General features: G+C 45.8%; 1 protein-coding gene across 14 annotated transcripts in view; it reads left to right on the top strand.

Annotated features, from left to right (window-relative positions):
* The window catches only part of MARK2 (microtubule affinity regulating kinase 2), a 59,417-nt gene that overhangs the window by 11,808 nt on the left and 28,477 nt on the right, over positions 1-19,132 (top strand). Inside the window, exon 1 of one of the 14 annotated variants that reach the window (XM_060102994.1) lies at positions 14,978-15,092. The exons of 12 other annotated variants lie outside the window; for them this stretch is intronic. The gene's annotated coding sequence lies outside the window, so the exon portion shown is untranslated. Of the gene's footprint in view, positions 1-14,977; positions 15,093-19,132 lie in introns of those variants that run through there. One more of the 14 variants, XM_060102995.1, reaches the window with a different exon arrangement.

Genomic DNA, 19,132 nt, shown 5'->3' with positions numbered 1-19,132 from the left:
AAAAAAGAAATGAAAATCATAATGAAAGTTACCTTCTCAGCTTTATAGATGCAAAAAATGTACTTTATTGTATCTTATGTAACAGAGTGTTTTCATGTAGTGTTAGGGTGCCAGTTAAGTTGAAGCATCATTTCAAGACCAATCAGTCAGAGTTTAAAGAAGAAGGAATTACGTGTTTTAAGCATACACACCATGGTCTCTTTAAAAGCCAAAATTTTTTCCAGCTTTCCACCTAGAAATGACAAAGTCACTGAAGCCTCTTACAGGATGAGTTATTGCTTTGGCTGGAATAGCCCACTCAATAGACAGACTAGTGATGTTTTGAACAGCTGACGTTCCTGAATGCCCACTGAATGAAAAGTCAGTAAAGTTCAGGGTAGTGCCACTTCATATGTTACCGTGACTTGTCAAATTAAAGATTTAGCTGCAAACATGAAGACTGAGGTAATATCTTATTTATAAAATTTTACTTTCACCTTACAAATGAGCAGATTTATAGACATGGCTCAAGTTGTATCAGCACCAGGTACGCTTCAAAAAATATTTTCGGGCCTCCCTGGTGGCGCAGTGGTTGAGAGTCCGCCTGCCGATGCAGGGGACACGGGTTCGTGCCCCGATCCCGGAGGATCCCACATGCCGCGGAGCGGCTGGGCCCGCGAGCCATGGCCGCGGAGCCTGTGTGTCCGGAGCCTGTGCTCCGCAACGGGAGAGGCCACAGCAGTGAGAGGCCCGCGTACAGCAAAAAAAAAAAAAAATATTTTCTTTTATGTGAATGCTCAACAACAAACACAAGTTGTGATAAATATGCATAGGGTTGAATAACTTTTTTTTTTTTTTTTTTGCGGTACGCGGGCCCCTCACTGCCGTGGCCCCTCCCGCTGCAGAGCACAGGCTCTGGATGCGCAGGCTCAGCGGCCATGGCTCACGGGCCCAGCCGCTCTGCGGCACGTGGGATCCTGCCGGACCGGGGCACGAACCTGCGTCCCCTACACCAGCAGGCGGACTCTCAACCACTGTGCCACCAGGGAAGCCCTGAATAACTTTTTTGGCTCTCATGGTTTATCCTGGAACAACTTCATTTCCATTTGCACTGTTGGTGCAGAAGCAGGGACAGAGAAAACTGCTGGTGCCATAACATGAATCAGGGCAGTGGCACAAAACTGCTGGTGGTCGTAGTCATGGACTTTCCTGCTACACACTTGTGGTTTAAAAAAAAGCCATTTTCACTTAAGAATGCCTTGGATGAAGCACTAAAAATTATTATTTTTTAAATTAAATCTCAACCCTCCAATAATAAAGGTCTTTGATGTTCCAAGTGAAGAAATGCAAAGTATTCATGGAGCATTGCTGCTATATACCGTAGTCCAGCTGTCTGGAGAAAATGCACTTGTGTGTTGGAGCCGAACCATCTACATGGATCATCATTTTTACTTGAAATAACAGTTGATGGACAAACTATAGTTGTTCATACTGCAGTATTTAGTGGACGTTTTATTGAAATTGAACAAAGCCTGTCACCATTGCCAGTGATAAAATTCAAGTTTTCAAGCAAAATTTAGAATTTTGGAAAACTTGTATTTGTCAGAATTTTTTTGATGAGATCGGTGATAAGATTGATGGAATGTGATTTTTTTGATGTTGTATGAAATGCCAGTATTTGGAAATTCTGCATAATTTGGTGAAGGAATGTTTCCTAGATTGTCAGTGGGTAAAAGAGCCATTCAAAGCGCAGGATGACCAGTGGATTTTAATGTAAAAGTACACAAAAGTTTCATTGATAACATTTCAGATTGCACGTTGCAACTAGTCTTTAAGAACTACTACTTGTGGAGTTTTGGTCTAGTATCAAAGAAGAAAATCCTCAATATTTGAAAGGCTATTAAACTCCATTTTCCAACTACACATCTGTGTGAAATGAGATTTTCTTTATATCTTTCAACCAAAACAGCATGTGGAAACACACTGAATACAGAAGCAGATATGAGAAGTTGGCCTTCTTCCATTAAGCTAGACATTAAAGAGATGTACAAGAATATAAAACATGTAACTCTTGTTGCAAATTTCATTTTGTTTTGGAAATAGTTTCTTCGTTTAAAAAATGGGTTAGTTGTGTAAACAGGTAATAGGTTTATTGTTATTTTGAATGAATAAAAATAATTTTAAAAATTAGCAGTTTCAATTTCTAATAAGGTAACTGTTGATATCTATGACGCACATAAACAAAAGATCTTTGTAGTCCTTGATAAATTTTTTAAGAGTGTGAAGAGTTCTTGAGACCGAAAAGTGAGAAAACCTTTGTTGTAGACAAAACCTGAGTTGATTGTCCTCAGTCTTGGGCTGGTTACCTGTGATGACTTCATAGGGAGCCCTTGTTTGCAGTTCCCAGCCCTTGTAATAATCCCTGCCTGGGCCTCAGAGACTTTGACCCGAGTGAGCTTATTTCCTTCTAATACATATAGCATTGGCCTTGTGAGATTTTTTTGTTGTTGTTGTTTTGTCTGTGGTTTATTTCCCCTGTTTTTTCTCTTTATTCCCTAATTTTTCTTCTTTTTCTCATTTTCCCTTTCTCTTTATTCTTTTATTTTTCTCATTTTTTCTTTTTTTTATTCTTTGTTAGTTTTTTTTGGTTGGGGGGGAGGTCTGGCATTGTGTTTTAATTACATTATGAAAATCAGTTCATCAGGTGGACTTCCTTTAGTATGTGTGAAGTTGTGGTTTGGAAAATATAGTTTCTTCACTAAAAATAAGTAACTTATGTTTATATGTAATGGGTTTATTAATGTTCTTTTAAATGAATGGCGACACTGATAGATATAACCCATATAAACAAAAGCTTTTGGGGAACTCAGTTATTTTTAATACTGCAAAGGCTTTCTGAAACCAAAAAGTGTAATAAGAACCACAGCTGTAGGCAAAACCTGGGTTAATTCTCCCTGGCTTTGTTTGGTTGCTTTCTTGGTAATTTCATTAAAAAAAAAAAAAAAAAAGAGTTTTGCAGTTCCCAGCCCCTATTTAGTCCTGGCTGGGCCTCAAGAAGGCACTTGCTACCTTGGTTTGCTGTTGTTCTAGCTGAGAAAGCTGGTTCTCAGTGACCAGAGGGACTTTGACCAAAGTTGGCTCGTTTCCTCCTCTGAATACATAACATTGACCTTGTGATTTTCTTTTTAAACAGTTAAATTTGATTTTTTTTAATGTTGAGATAATTTTAAACTTAGAAAAGTTGCAAAAATAGTCCAAAGAGTTTTTGTACATTCTTCACCCAGCTTCCCCTTATATTAACATCTTATATAACCATAGAACATGTATCAAAACTGAGAATTAATCTTGGTATCATACCGTTAACCAACCATCTTCAGATTTCATCAGTTTTTCCACTGATGTGCTTTTTCTGTTGAGGATCCAGTCTGGGAGCCCACATTGCATGTAGTTCTCCTGTCTCTATAGTCTCCTTAGTCTTTCCTTGTCTTTCATGACATTGACAGTTTTGAAGAATGCTGGTTATTTTTATAGAATGTTCCTCAGTTGTGGTAGTCTGAAATTTTCTCACGGCCTTGTGCTTTAATTCTATTTTTTCATTGTGGTCAAATACACGTAACACAAAACTTATATTTTAATAAATTTTTAAGTGCATAGTCCAGTGGCATTAAGTACATTCATAATGTAGCCAGCGTCACTATTTGTAGAAGTTTTTCATCATCTCAAATAGAAACTCTATATCAATTAAACAATAATTCCCCATATTCCCTTCCCCCAGCCTTTGGTAACTTCTTTTCTACTTTCTTTCTCTATGAATTTGCTTGTTCTGAGCACCTCATATAAGTGGAATCATACAATATTTGTCTTTTTGTGTCTGGCTCATTTCACTTAGCATAATGTTTTCAACGTTCATCTATGTTATAGCTTTAATTACGTTTTAAAAGTTAACCTGGGGGCTTCCCTGGTGGCGCAGTGGTTGAGAGTCCGCCTGCCGATGCAGGGGACACGGGTTCGTGCTCTGGTCCAGGGATATCCCACATGCTGCGGAGCGGCTGGGCCCGTGAGCCATGGCCGCTGGGCCTGCACGTCCGGAGCCTGTGCTCCGCAATGGGAGAGGCCACAGCAGTGAGAGGCCTGCGTACCGCAAAAAAAAAGAAAAAAGAAAAAAAAGTTAACCTGGATTTTACTGTGATGGTATGTATTAACTTGATATGTTGGAAAATATAGTTATTAAGACATAGTTTTAATGGATTTAGTAATATTATTTTAAGTGAATTAATAGATTAACGTTTTCCCTTTTTTTTCTCAGTTTTAGTTATAATAACAGTAGCTATAATCCACATCAACAAAAGCTATTTGAGGTCCTTAATAATTAAGGCATAAAGGGTTGTCCACACAGGAGTGTGAGAATTGCTTTTGTGGATCATCCCTGTCCTTGATTGGCTGGTTACTTGCTGTGACCTCATAATGAGCCTTTGTTTTGCAATTCCCAGAGTCCTGGCTGAACTGCAGGAAGGCACTTGCTGCCTTGGTTTGCAGTGTATCTGTATGAGGAAGCTGGTTCTCAGTGACCTGAGGGACTTTAACAAAATTTGGCTTATTTCCTCCTTCTAATACAGAGCACTGGCTTTTTTTTTTTCCCCATTAAAAAATCCTTTGGCTTACTTGGATTTCATTATGACAGTAGATTTTTTTTTAAGCTTATATGTAGGTTATTGGTCAATTCCAAATTTGAAAACTGCAAAGCTTGCTTAGTCTCTATCCTTGAAAAACCTTGGTGCCTATAATAGCTGAAGGCTGGTAGGCTCCAGGCACTCACTGAGGCCAGAACACCCAACAGTCTGTTCTCAGGGTGGCTGCAGAGCCTACACACTTTGTTCCTATTTCTTCTGTACTTAACTCTTTGTTAGTCCTGTTTCTTAGTGAAACACACCTACCAAATCCCGCTTTTATGTAAGTGCACTTTATTTTCTCCTGGAAGAGGTAAGCAGATTCGTTGTGTATATAACAGCGTGGGAACTTTATCTTTGCTTGAAGAGTCTTTAAGAGATACAGTTGCAGTAAATATATTTCTGAACTACTATATTATTTTCCACCTTATTCTTTTGCTTGTATTCATTCTCCAGTTAACGTAGCGCCTCTTTTTTTTTTTTTTTTTTTTTTATTTTTGACTGCGTTGGGTCTTCGTTGCTGTGTGCGGGCTTTTCTCTAGTTGTGGCGAGCGAGGGCTGCTCTTTGTCGTGGTGCGTGGACTTCTCATTGCGGTGGCTTCTCTTGTTGCAGAGCACGGGCTCTAGGCACCCGGGCTTCAGTAGTTGTGGCACACAGGCTCAGTAGTTGTGGCTTGCGGGCTCTAGAGCGCAGGCTCAGTAGTTGTGGCGCACGGGCTTAGTTGCTCCACGGCATGTGAGATGTTCCCAGACCAGGGCTCAAACCCGTGTCCCCTGCATCGGCAGACAGATTCTTTTTTTTTTAATTTAATTTTATTTATGTTTTTATACAGCAGGTTCTTATTAGTTATCCATTTTATACATATTAGTGTATATATGTCAGTTGGCAGGCAGATTCTTAACCACTGCGCCACCAGGGATACTTTTAAAAGCTCTTCTTAGTACCACTAATAGTAGACCTTTGGGCCTCCTCTAGTAGTCACTCAGACCAGCTTTAAAGCAAATCTTTTTACACTCATCTTATTTGCTCAGAATCACTTTTCATCAGAATCATTAAAAAAAAGTTTAATCAAGTGCTTACCTTATATCAATTTGTGTCTACATATAGACTTGCAGGATTGTAGCTCCATTTCCCATCACTCAGCAAGTCCCATAAGCCTCTGCTTTTTACACAAAGCATATTTCTTTCCAGAATTCAACTTGATGTGCTTTTTTCTCTCTCTTCGGCCACTGGTCTGTATGGAAGATAGACTTGCTTTCAAAGGAGATTTGTTCACTCTATTAGCTAAGGCAGTGACTCAGTAACAGTGCCTCCTGGATGGCCCTCTAAGTACATTACTCTGTTCCCAGTGGTTGGGAAGATGGTGCCCCCACCCATTCTCACACACCCATTCTCACGGGGCACAGTTTTCCCTGAGGCTAGTGTCTTCAGCTATAGACATAATAATAGCCAGCATTTATTGAGCACTTAACTTTGTCCCAGATACTTGTTTAATTAGCTGTTTTACATTCATTAACTCATTTAATCTTTGCGAGATAGTAGGTCTTATTATTTTCCCCACTTTGCAGATGAGGAAACAGACGCCCAGAAATGTTGAGTAACTTAAGGTAACAAACTCATGTGGTTCAGAGTGTTTGCTGGTGTCAGAACAAGACTTTCTTGACCGTGGAGAGCACTTTGGCTCTGGCTTCAGTTGTGTCCTGGCAGAAGAAGATAGATCCCTTAGGATTAGCTCACAGTCAGTGTGGGGCAAAACATGGCTCCCAGGCCGGCTTCAGAGTTGTGCGTGCTCTCCTCTGCCCCATGTTGTTTCTTTCTGCCCTCTGTGGCCTGTTGTAAAGGTGGCACAGTGCAGGAGATGCAGCTCTTTTGGGTTTAGCTCCCTGGTCTTAACAGCTGTTGGAAACAGTTTTTTGACCTTATTGTTTAATCCTGGCTTCTGGTTTCCCTCTTCATCTCTTCTTACCTTCTGGAATTCCAAGAGCTCCTTTAGAAAAACCAGAGTCTTGAGATCTGAAATTGGTAACCAACAAGTAAATACCTCACAGCATAGGACAGTTTGGATTCTTAGATTTGACTGTCCTGCTCAGTAGCACCTCACTACCCCCAAAAAAGAAAACTTTTGTTTGTGGATCTTAACTATGTACATTTTATCCTTACGAAACTAATATTTTCTTTTTATATACCATTATGTACACTTACACACGCAGAAGCCCTGAGCTACTTGCTTTTAGCCTTGGCTGCCAAGGACACTGAGAGCACTGCAGCTGGTAGTGCCAGGCCTCTGTGTGTGTGTGGGACTTGCCAGTCCAATCCTGGGAGCTGAATTCTGTCCGTCCTGCTGTGTCTCCTTATCCCATTGCTTGTGTAATATGCCACTACTTCCTGTTTGCATTTGTCAGTCTTCCTTTTGGTTCACTTCTCTCTCCTGAAGCTATGCATGTGGTCCTCCTAGACATCCGGAGTTGTTTCTTCATGAGAGTGAACCTCTGTGGAATTTCAGTTAACTTGAGTTTATGAGTTTTTGGTTTGATTTACTTGCTTGTCTACCCCTGGCAATATAGTGCCTTTTCTTTTATACTGTTAGAGGTTTTGATTTTATTAGCAAAATTCTGAAATTTTGAGCTGATTTAAAGATGCCAGCATGGGGCATGGGTAAAGGGGGTGAGCTGCTGCCCTTGATTGAAGCATCACTTATCCACTTGCGCCCCTATTGCTGCCCTAGCAGAAAAAGAGGAGGAATTCAACTTATATGATTGTATTTGTGTTCAAACCTGATTCACTTCTCTAAGGTCACAGTTACATGCCATTTCTAAATTACTTTAGAATCCATCTTTTTGTTACAGTGGAAAAACCAAGGTCCATGTGAATTACTTTGAGAAGCACAGCCTGTTGGGTTTCTTATGAGTGGTTCTCCCCCTCCCCACTTCCCACCTCCAGCACATTTTTTTTAAATTTATTTATTTATTTTTGGCTGCGTTGGGTCTTCGTTGCTATGTGCAGGCTTTCTCTGGTTGCGGCGAGCGGGGGCTACTCTTCGTTGTGGTGCGTGGGCTTCTCATTGCGGTGGCTTCTCTTGTTGCGGAGCATGGGCTCTAGGTGCCTGGGCTTCAGTAGTTGTGGCACGTGGTCTCAGTAGTTGTGGCTTACGGGCTCTAGAGCGCAGGCTCAGTAGTTGTGGCGCACGGGCTTAGTTGCTCCCTGGCATGTGGGATCTTCCCGGACCAGGGATCAAACCCGTGTCCCCTGCATTAGCAGGTGGATTCTTAACAGTTGCGCCACCAAGGAAGTCCCTCCAGCACATTTTTATCTTTCCTCAGAGGTGGCTGCTGTCACATACAGGTGTTCTTTAGTGATGCAGGCCACTGCTTCCTTGGAGAGTGCATGGCAGTGTTCTCTTGCTAATGAAAAGGCTGTCATAATGGGTTAGGTCCATAGGGGCTCTGCCCTTCTGTACTTGTATTCCTAGGGGGACAAATCTCTACCTTAATTACCACATCATGCTGGCAGAGAGGTGTGGCTGCTAATCGATTAGATGACAGTCCTTTGCATTGGTGTGGAACTGTTGAGGTTGTTTTGTTTTTAAATAAAATAGATTTGAGCCAGGTAAGTTTATTTTGAAGAGATAAAGATTTCCCTTTATTAACCTCGTGTCTTTTTTATTTTTTTGAATAATTAATTAATTAATTAATTAATTTTTGGCTGTGTTGGGTCTTCATTGCTGCATGTAGGCTTTCTCTGGTTGCAACGAGCGGGGGCTACTCTTCGTTGTGGTGCACGGGCTTCTCACTGCAGTGGCTTCTCTCGTTGCGGAGCACGGGCTCTAGGTGTGTGGCCTTCAGTAGTTGTGGCACACGGTCTCAGTAGTTGTGGCTCGCGGGCTGTAGAGCGCAGGCTCAGTAGTTGTGGTGCACAGGCTTAGTTGCTCCGCGGCATGTGGGATCTTCCCGGACCAGGGCTCGAACCAGTGTCCCCTGCATTGACAGGCAGATTCTCAACCACTGAGCCACCAGGGGAGTCCCAGACCTCCTGTCTTTAGTGCCATTTCTGTGTCCTTATCTTCTAACTTGGTAGTAAGAAGCACTAAGTTGGCTTTTCTTGCCATTTTGGTGCCGGTGGCAAACAGTGTCTTTTCCTCTCCTGCGCCTTTGGTGTGATTCCTTTCTGTTTGGTAGCACCAGATTCCTTTATTTGTTTTGGTTTTCATTCTCTCCTCCTGTCTTGGAGTGGTTGAACCCTATTCTGAAATATATTTTTAAGATAGTGTTTAAAAGCAAACACCCTGCCTCTCTTGAAACCACAGAAACTGCTTGTGAAACAGCCGATAGAGCAAGCTGCCAAATCCACACTGTTAAAACCAACCCTTAACTGACAAAATATCAGACACTGATGTTAAACCTTCCTTATGATTAGGGTGTGAGGGTTTTTCTCATTAATAAATGTTTAGGTGCTGAACTCCCAGTTTAACATTTGGAATGCTTTACATTATAAAATTCTGCATAGTAAACCATTCCAAAAGAATGTTGTGCAGCTAATCTGCTATCTGCTGTAGGAAAGGTTTTCAACAAAACAGTTCACATTCCCCTTCACCTACTTATTTATTTTTTTTAATTTCAGAAAATGATTTTCTTTGGAGGTGATTTGGACCAAGTCTCACTAGCTTTACCATTTTTAAGCTAGAACTATATATAAAATATGTAAACAACAAGGATCTACTGTATAGCACAGGGAACAATATAACTATATTCAGTATCTTGTAACAACCTGTAATAGAAAAGAATCTGAAAAAGAATACGTATATATGTGTGTGCAGACACACACACACACATATATATATAATTGAATCAATTTGTTGTACACCTGCAATATTGTAAATCAACTAAACTTCAATTTAAAAAAAAATAGAACTAGCTTCAGAATTATTTTTCCCCCAACAGAGGAAGACTGGGGCCTTAATCTTTATCCTTAGGCCCTGAATTACCTTTTTTTTTTTTAGGATGGCATAGAATCTTCTGTTTGTCTAGGGAATTTCTTTCCAAGTACTTTCAGGAATAAGTATTCGTTCCTTCTTGAAACCTTCCAGAAGAACTCTGACAGTGCTGGTAGCCTGCTGAGTAAGGGTACAGTTTAAAAACTGGTACTAGTGTATACGTCAAGCTATCTCACTGCTTGAATGGGAGTTGATGAGGGAGACCAGGCTTGACAACCAATAATTGGGAAAGAAAAGGAAAAGTATATTAAGGCGCCTCCATAGTCAAGCCAGCACTGAGATATGGGCCTCTGGATGCAGAGCTTTACGAAGCCCTTCCAGATTTTCCCCAAGAGCACCCTCTTCTGTTCTAATGCTAAGGTCTTTTTTTGACTTCATTTCCATGACCTTAGCCCTGAGCAACTTTTCTGACTTTGTGCTTAAGCCCTTCCTGTCTCATCTTTGCTTGTATATTGGGCCTGTCTCTGGTTTCTAGATGGGGATGAGACAAGGAAGGCTAAATGATGGATTCTTCAGTGAGTCTCCCCGGGTTGACTTGCTTTCATACCAGCATCTCACAACTCTCATCATGGTCCACTCAGTGGGTGGGCATCCCCATTCATTGAAGTCTCAGGGTTTAATATTTATTATTTATTTATTTGGCTGCTCCGGGTCGTGGTTGTGGCATGCGGGATCTTTTAGTTGTGGCATGTGGGATCTAGTTTGCTGACCAGGGATCGAACCCAGGCCCCCTGCCTTGGGAGCGCAGAGTCTTAACCACTGGACCACCAGGGAAGTCCCAAGTCTCAGGGTTTAGATAGATCCTGGTAGAACTCATGGTCGTAGCTAGAAGCGAGACCTGGGATCTTCAAATCTCTCAGCGCATGGTTCCTCTGAAAAATAACAAAAGCTACAGACTTCTAGTAAATTGGACAGCATAGGCAGACTGTAACTTCAGTTAGCTCCTGGATTTGGTCCCACGTTGGACAGTGTGATTTGTGCTTATCTCTCCAATTAGGTAGTCAACTTTTTTGAAGGCTGGGCTGTATTTTATCCTTCTCTGTATCCCTTCCTCCCCCAGAGTCTATTAGAGTGCTTTGCACATGATCATCTCTCAGTGAATTATTTGTGAAATAAAACAATAAGAAAAATTACAACATGGGTATTATTCTTCATTTACCACCACCCTTGGGGAAGTGTGTCCATATTGATTTGTGAATCAGACATTTGTCTATCCAATTTTGGGCCATATAAGTCACAAGTCTTAAGTGGTGTCTTAATAGGTTCAATAATGACTAAAAAGAACAACTTTTTCAGGATGAGAGGATAAGGGAGACTTTTTTTTTTTTTTTTTTGCGGTACGCAGGCCTCTCACTGTTGTGGCCTCTCCCGTTGCGGAGCACAGGCTCCGGACGCGCAGGCTCAGCGGCCATGGCTCATGGGCCCAGCCACTCCGCGGCATGTGGGATCTTCCCAGACCGGGGCACGAACCCATGTCCCCTGCATCCGCAGGCGGACTCTCAACCACTGCGCCACCAGGGAAGCCCTAAGGGGGACGTTTTACCCTATTACTGGATTGTGTTAAGAACTCAAGAGAGGAAACCACAAGGGGGGAGTGCACTGCTGAGGAAACCCTGTCTGGCTTCCCGAAGTAGAGAACAGAGTGGAAAAGTCAGGCCCTCCCGGTTTTGCTGAATTCTGTTCTTGCCCCTGATACACAGCATCTCTGGCTATGTTGTTGCTTTTGGTTAAATTGGCCTCATCTTTCCTGCTTCTGCAGTGGGTGAACAGAGGTACACAGGGTGTTGGGAATTTTGTCCAGAGCTGGAGAGATCATGTGGTCTATATCAGAAGGCTGGAGTTATTTATAGTGGGAGAGAAGCTAAGGAGCATGGCACAGAAAGAACTGATTTCACACCACCTCAGCACCTGGTGGTGGTGCGGACCCAGATTTCTCTTTGAGCATCTCGGGGGAGATCAGGTGCTTTTCTGAATTGACCAAGAGCTGTGAGGTGTCGGGGACCACATTCTCCAGGACCATTATGGGTAGGGCAAGAATGCGATAACCATTTTCTACTTTCCTCTTGATTCCTTGGTCTTTGTGACTCAGGGTGTGAGAGCTCCAACTGACTTTTTTTTTTTTTTTTTTTTTGCGGTACGCGGGCCTCTCACTGTTGTGGCTTCTCCCGTTGCGGAGCACAGGCTCCGGACGTGCAGGCTCAGCGGCCATGGCGCACGGGCCCAGCCGCTCCGCGGCATGTGGGATCCTCCCGGACCGGGGCACGAACCCGTGTCCCCTGCATCGGCAGGCAGACTCTCAACCACTGCGCCACCAGGGAAGCCCTCCAACTGACTTTTGAAGCTCCTGTTTTTGAACCAGTGCAGAAGGCACCAGCTGTGTAGGATGGTGGAAAAAGGACCTGTTGGACTGGTCTGCTTGGACCCGCCTCCCCCTTCCCCCATTCTGGGCAGCAAGGCTGAAACTGCTGCTTGCTGGGCTTTGCCAAGTTGGTTTCTCCTCATGGATCGGCTACCATGGCAGGCAGGCAGGCAGCTCCCCATCCAGGAGCCCTCCAAGGAGCCAGGCTGCTAGGGAGTCATGCTACGGGGGCGGGGGGGGGGGCAGGTTCTAGGCCACCTAGCCTACCAGGAGCTGTGCCTACTCAAGAGCTGCTCAGACTAAGGCTGCAGAGCCCTGGGGCCTGCTGGAAGTAGACTGTGTGTCACGGTACCTTTTCCTGCACCTTGTGGCCACATTCGTCGTATGCAGAGAGGCTGGGAGTGGTGAGGAACTTGTAAATTGTGGGTAAATGAAGTCTAGAGAGGGAGAGGATTCTTGCCTAGGGCACACTGAGTTCAGGGTTGTAATGTTTCTAAGTCCAGAGTTGTCACCTAGCTTAACTTTAATTTTCTCAGCCCTAGGTGGAAGAGATTTTCCAGTGTGCGAGCTTGATGTCCAAGACATGTTAGGTGAGGTTTACTTATGGAGCCAGACTTCTGGCAGGCTGACTCGATATAAGACAAGGTCAGGATGTGGTCTTCAGGATGTGCAGACCATGCTCACTTCCTACTGTGGTCTCAGGGACAGGACTGGAAGGCTTATGAGCACAGAGGCACTGAGAGCCCTCACATCCACCTAGGACAGACCCTCAGAGCTCATCTCCAGCCCCTCATTATACAAGTGGGGAAACACAGGTCGCAAGAGGGTGAATGACTGGCTCAGGATATGTAACTTGTTTGGGTGGAGCTGGATCTAGATTTGCTCTCTCTTGAGGACTTGGAGCTGTATCCCCCATTGCTTCCACTTCAGAAGCAGTCCTCTTGCTTAGAAGACCTGTGCGGGGGCTACCTGCAGCCCTCATGGCAGAGGGGAGGCTGGGGAAGGACAGGTGAAAGGGCAGTAGGCCCGAGCTCCACACACTGGCCAGGAGCTCTGAAATCCTGCCAGAGTCTGCGTCCATAGAGACACCAGAAGGCCCTCGAGAATGGATTAAAAGCAGTGGGCACCAGCATTCTAGCCCTGGCCCAGGGTGAAGTAGTCACGTGGAGCAGCGATGTGCTAAGAGCTATTGGGTAAAGAGTCACTCCGAAAAAAGCAGGAAGACCCTGACCTTCTCTCATGAATTAGGAAAGCATTGCTTGAAAGCCTGTTAGGTGCCAGGCACTGTGCCTGGGCACTGAGGGCACAGAGTTGACTTAAGCCCTGGAAATTCCTCTTCGATCGCTCCCACTCCTGTGCAGTGGCGGACAAGACAGCCACCGAGAGTTGGGAAGGAGGCAGGCCGTTCCGCAAGAGCGAAGTCCTAGTGCAAGAAGACGGCTGTCTTTGGGACACCTGGAGGGACGTGTCAGGGACCCTGCGAAGTCAGAGAGGTGGAGCAGGGAGAAATTCCTGGAGGACGTGATGTCTGAGCTGAGGCTAACCAGGAAGAAGAATGGGAACGGAGGATGGAGGCAAAGCGTTCCAGACAGCAGGAGGCCGTGGCGAAGGCCTGGAGGTCTGAGAGAACACCTGAAGACAGGTGGCAGGAGCCCAGAGTGCGACTCTAGGGAGGGACGAGGGCAAGGCTGGAGCTGCAGGCAGGGAAAGGGAGCTAGCTGCCCGCTGAAAGAAAAATCCAGAAACGATTTGGGTCTGCAAATCAGTTTTACAGTGTGTGTATATATATATATATATATGTATATAGACATTTACCCCAAGTATGGGTACGTATACATATAAATCGTGTGTGTGTGTATGTGTTTAAGGGGAGCTTTGAATATGAAGCCATCACTTCCTGTTCCCAGTGCTGAGGTGACTGTGGATGCCCCCGACATGTGGCAGAGTAAGAGGACTGGTTTCTCTACATGCAGGTGTGGGTGGAGGGTAGGTTGTCCGAGGTTTTTGTCCTGGCAGGTGGGACTGGTTTTAGCTTTGGGGCAGAGCTGGCTGAGGACACTGTGGGGCTTCTTCAGGCCCAGGGACAGGACAGATTTCCCTCTTCTCATGGGGGGAGTGACTCACAGGCCGTTACTGCCACCGGAGGTTCTGCAGGCTTTTCAGAGGCAGCCTGTGGCGGCTGATGGTAGCAGTTGGTGAGAAAGAAGTACTTGGTGGCCATTTCTCCTGCCACTCCTGACAGACATTTCTGTCGCTAAATAGCACCTCTCTGTGGCAGCCTTGGGCTCTGCTCTGGCCAAGGAGGAGCATTTCCTCTCCGTGAGAGGGGCCATCTGTGGCTTCTGCTCGACCCTATACAGCACACCAGCGAGAGTCCCCCTTCCCTCCTGCCACTGGCAGTCAGGGGCACAGGTCCTTAAGTGGTGGACCTTGACTTACAGGGTCATAGAAATGACCATGCTCCAAACTGCAGGGCTCAGGGCACAGCCGGCAAAACCAAAGCATGTGAAAACCGACCTGAGGTTAGAGTGTAGACTGTCTGCCTCCGAAAGGTGTAACGGGGACAGTGTCTCACTCGACTGTATGTGGCTGCTGCCTTGCAGACAGCTGGGCTGTCCACTCTCCTGCCAGGGAGCAAGTTTTGTTCCCATGCTAGTCCGGCTTTTACTGTTTCCCCTCCTGCCTTTCCCCAGAGACCATAAACCTGCCTACCTCCTGTTATGTTCTAGTTCTGATAGGAGTACCATTCAGAGTTCTTGGCAGGAGACCAGCTCACTTCTCTCCGGGTTGGTTTCCCCTCCTTTTCCCAGCGTGTTGGATGTGCATGTTCCCCAGAGTTCTCCATATGCAGCTGTAGTGCCCAGAGATCGGAGCTCTCCTGCAGTGGGAACCCAGCTGCTTCCCTCCTCGGTTTTAGGGGCAGGGCTTGAAACTAGAGAATCATAATCTCCCTTCCTCCTCCTTCTCCGGCCCCCGCTCCTCCCCCCACAATACACCAAGCAAACTGGAGTGACCGGCTCAGGGGCTCAGAGCGGGACTCAGCCCGCCTCACTGCTCTGCACGACAGCAGCGATCTGGAGGAAGATTAATGGACGCGTGAGTATGTGAACCCCGGAGCACGTTACCATCTCAGGCTGGTCCTCGTTGGCAGGTGTGGACTTATTCTGGTGTTAGGGAGACCAGGGCTCCTGAGGGGAGATGATGACCCAGCCAGGTGTGTGTCTGCCTGAGGCCACCCTCCTCTCTAACACGTGGGGAAATGGAAAGCGCTTCAAAATACCCCTGCTCTTCCGAAGAGCTTGGTGGGCGGTTCGGGGAGTTTGTTCTTGGAATCTTTTGCAGCACAATATCCCTTTCTTCCCTAAGCCAGGTTCTTTAGCTCCTAAGCTGGACTTAACTACCTTCACTTCTTGTAGGATGAGTGCATCTCCCTGGCCGGGGTGAGACTGTGGGTGGAAGGTTAGGAAGGGGTAGCTGCTCCTTTGCTAGAAGGGGAGCTTGGAGAGGGAGCACAGGTTGCCAGCAGGTATTTCGCATCCCCCTCTGGCTGGCTGGAGAAGGGTGCCACCCTAGTTCCTGTCTGCCGACCTCTCCAGACAGCCAAGGGAGCACCCAAATGGAAACATCCTCTTTCTGCCGAGGCTTGAGTGCCTGAGGCAGAGACCAGATGGTAGCAGCTCAGGCCTGCTAAGAGGGGAAGATTGGTTATTTAGGGGCTGTGACAAATGGTTTTGCAGAAGAGCAGGGGAGAAAGGATCTAATTTAGCAAAGCCAGGGGCCAATTTCTACAGTAACCCTGTGGAGAGCCCAGACGGCCTGGAACCACAGGGCAACAGGCTCAGGTGCTGACTGCCTTCTCCCTTCCTTCCTGTGTCTGGTGGCTAGTGATGTCACTGTGAGGTTAACCCTCTGGTCAGAGAGGACGACCCTGACTCCCTGCTGCCTGAGCCCTTCTGCCCTGGAGCTGTACCTAAATGGCCTCCCAGTTCTGACTTTGTATAGGGCAAGAAATGGTCATAGGAAGTTTTGTTTTGATAGTTTGACTTCTGATTGGGCATTTAGCCATCTGAGAACTGAGTGCTTGCTTTCTTTTTTTAGAAAATTTATTTATTTATTTATTTATTTTTGGCTGCTTTGGGTCTTTGTTGCTGCGCGCAGGCTTTCTCTGGTTGCAGTGAGCAGGGGCTACTCCTCATTGCGGTGCGTGGGCTTCTCATTGCGGTGGCTTCTCTTATTGCGGAGCACAGGCTCTAGACGTGTGGGCTTCAGTAGTTGTGGCTCGCGGGCTCTAGAGCGCAGGCTCAGTAGTTGTGGCACACGGGCTTAGTTGCTCTGCGGCATGGGGGATCTTCCTGGACCAGGGTTCGAACCTGTGTCCCCTGCATTGGCAGGAAGATTCTTTTTTTTTTTTTTAAATGCACAGATCTTTTTTTTTACTTTATTTATTTTATTATTTATTTTAGTTTTGGCTGCGTTGGGTCTTCGTTGCTGCACGGGGGCTTTTCTCTAGTTGTGGAAAGCGGGGGCTACTCTTCATTGCCGTGCGAGGGCTTCTCATTGAGGCAGCTTCTCGTTGCAGAGCACGGGCTCTAGGCATGCGGGCTTCAGTAGTTGTGGCTCGCAGGCTCAGTACTTGTGGCTCGCGGGCTCTAGAGCGCAGGCTCAGTAGTTGTGGCGCACGGGCTTAGTTGCTCCATGGTATGTGGGATCTTCCCGGACCAGGGCTCAAACCTGTGTCCTGCATTGGCAGGCAGATTCTCAACCACTGCACCACCAGGGAAGCCCCTGAGTGCTTTCTTTATGCAAAAGTACCCTGGAAACACCCCCCTTTCTTAAGCCCTATGCCACATGTATTTCTTGGTGAGACAGAGAGCCTTTGCTTGAGTATTATTTTAATTTGGGACTCTTAATGGGGCCCTATGTTGCTCATCCTTCTAATCTCCTGGACCCCCTCCAAAAAAACCCAAACCTTTTATACGAAGAACTTTGGAAAAATGGAGCAGTGCCTCAAAGTCACTGGATCGTAAGTGGTATTTGGCATAGTTAGCTGGTTTGGTGTTTGGTGAGAGATTTCTGCTTTATATTTGAGCAAAAGATCTCTTGGCAGGAGGCCTCTGTGTGGTGTTCCCAGTGCTGGCCCTGTGTACAGGGTTTGCCCCCTTCCCTCCCCTGACAGGTTGTTTTAATCCTCTTGCCCATAAACAAGTGCAGCAGAACATGTCGGGCCAGCTCACATGACCTTGGTTATCTCTTAATGGGGTAGCCAGCATCAGCTTTATTTTTTAAATTATTTTTTTAAATTAATTAATTTATTTATTTTTGGCTGTGCTGGGGCTTCGTTGCTGCTCACAGGCTTTCTCTAGTTGCGGCGAGTGGGGGCTACTCTTTGTTGCGGTGCGTGGGCTTCTTATTGTGGTGGCTTCTCTTGTTGCGGAGCACAGGCTCTGGGCGCGTGGGCTTCAGTAGTTGTGGCTCGCGGGCTCTAGAGCGCAGGCTCAGTAGTTGTGGTGCACGGGCTTAGTTGCTCCGCAGCATGTGGGATCTTACCGGACCAGGGCTCAAACTCGTGTCCCCTGCATTGACAGGCGGATTCTTAACCACTGCGCCACCAGTGAAGCCCCAGCATCAGTTTTAGATACCACAGTCACTTGATGTGTTAGAGCTGTCAGGGCAAAAATGTGGAGGTGCCAGGAGGAAGCCTGGATCTGTCAAGAAAGGGAAACAGGAGTGTTTATGATTCCTTAGTGAGGACCAGGTAGGAAAAGTCAGCTCTTGTGGGACAGAAGTGAGAAAAGGACAGCTAGATAGTTTCATTCCTTCTTACCTTTATCATCCCTGAATTCCTACTTCTGGTATCTCATTTATCTTTCTCCTGTATCTCAAATCCTGTCTGCCAGGGCCCATGACATGCAGCTGTTTCAGGAAACTGCCCCTGAGACAGATGCATGCCAGCTTATGGGATACAAAACCCAACACCGAAAATCCCATCTTCCCAAACAGTGATCTTGTTATGTTGTGTGAAAGACAGCTGGTGGTGGGAGCCTGACTGCCACGAAGGCTGCTGAGTCTCCAAGCCAGAGACATTCAGGAGCTGGGAGTGCAGCTAAGTTTTCACCACCACACTCACCCACACTACCCTGGCTCTGAGTTTCCCTCGTCTCACTACGGAAGAGGCAGTGCTCTTCAGTACATAACAATCAGGGACTCTAGCCACACTGTGTGAGTGTGTGTGTGTGTTTCTTAAATACCGGTCACATTTCCCATTGTGACTATTAATTTGCAAAGTTTCCAGTTCCCTATACCTAGAAAATCTTGGCAAGATTATTGACATTGTGTGTCTCAGGAGCTGTGGTGTGTACTCTGGATTTTCCTAGGGTTGGATGTGTGTGTTTAAAGTGCTTTTTATCAGGGACAAGTAGAGTGGCCTTTTATGGAAGGGATAGAACAGTTGAGCTGCTGGAGCCCTTTCTGGCTCTGCCAGAAACCCACGTCCAAGTCTGAGCTGTGCAAATAGGTGACCAGAACTTGGTCTTCGACTCTAGCGCTGTCCTAGGCCGGTTTGAAAGATCCACCTCTTTTTGGAGAAGAGAGAATTAGTGGTAAGCAGTAGGTAAAGAAGTTAAAGCCAAAAGCCATATCTGGGCTTCCCTGGTGGCGCAGTGGTTAAGAACCCACCTGCCAATGCAGGGGACACGGGTTTGAGCCCTGGTCCAGGACTATCCCACATGCCTCAGAGCAGGTAAGCCGAGGCACCACAACTACCGAGCCTGTGCTCTAGAGTCCCTGAGCCACAACTACTGAAGTTCGCGTGCCTAGAGCCCGTGCTCCACAACAAGAGAAGCCACCACAATGAGAAGCCCGTGCACCGCAAGGAAGAGTAGACCCCGCTCGCCGCTACTAGAGAAAGCCCGCGCGCAGCAACAGACCCAATGCAACCAAAAATAAATAATAATTAATTAATTTTTTAAAAATCATATTAAAAAATATAAAAACTTAAGCAAAAGCCGTATCTTTTTCTAACAACCTACAGAATAATTTGGGAAAGCGTATGGAGTTATAGTAATAATAGCTAGCATGTCATGAGCATTTAATATATGCCAGGCATTGTTCTAAGTGTTTTGGATGGTGTTGGATAA

This window comes from Mesoplodon densirostris, chromosome 7 (assembly GCF_025265405.1).
Source record: "Mesoplodon densirostris isolate mMesDen1 chromosome 7, mMesDen1 primary haplotype, whole genome shotgun sequence".
NCBI lineage: Eukaryota > Metazoa > Chordata > Mammalia > Artiodactyla > Ziphiidae > Mesoplodon > Mesoplodon densirostris.
Note: the sequence above shows the minus strand (reverse complement) of the source record. Positions and strands in the feature narration are given on the sequence as shown.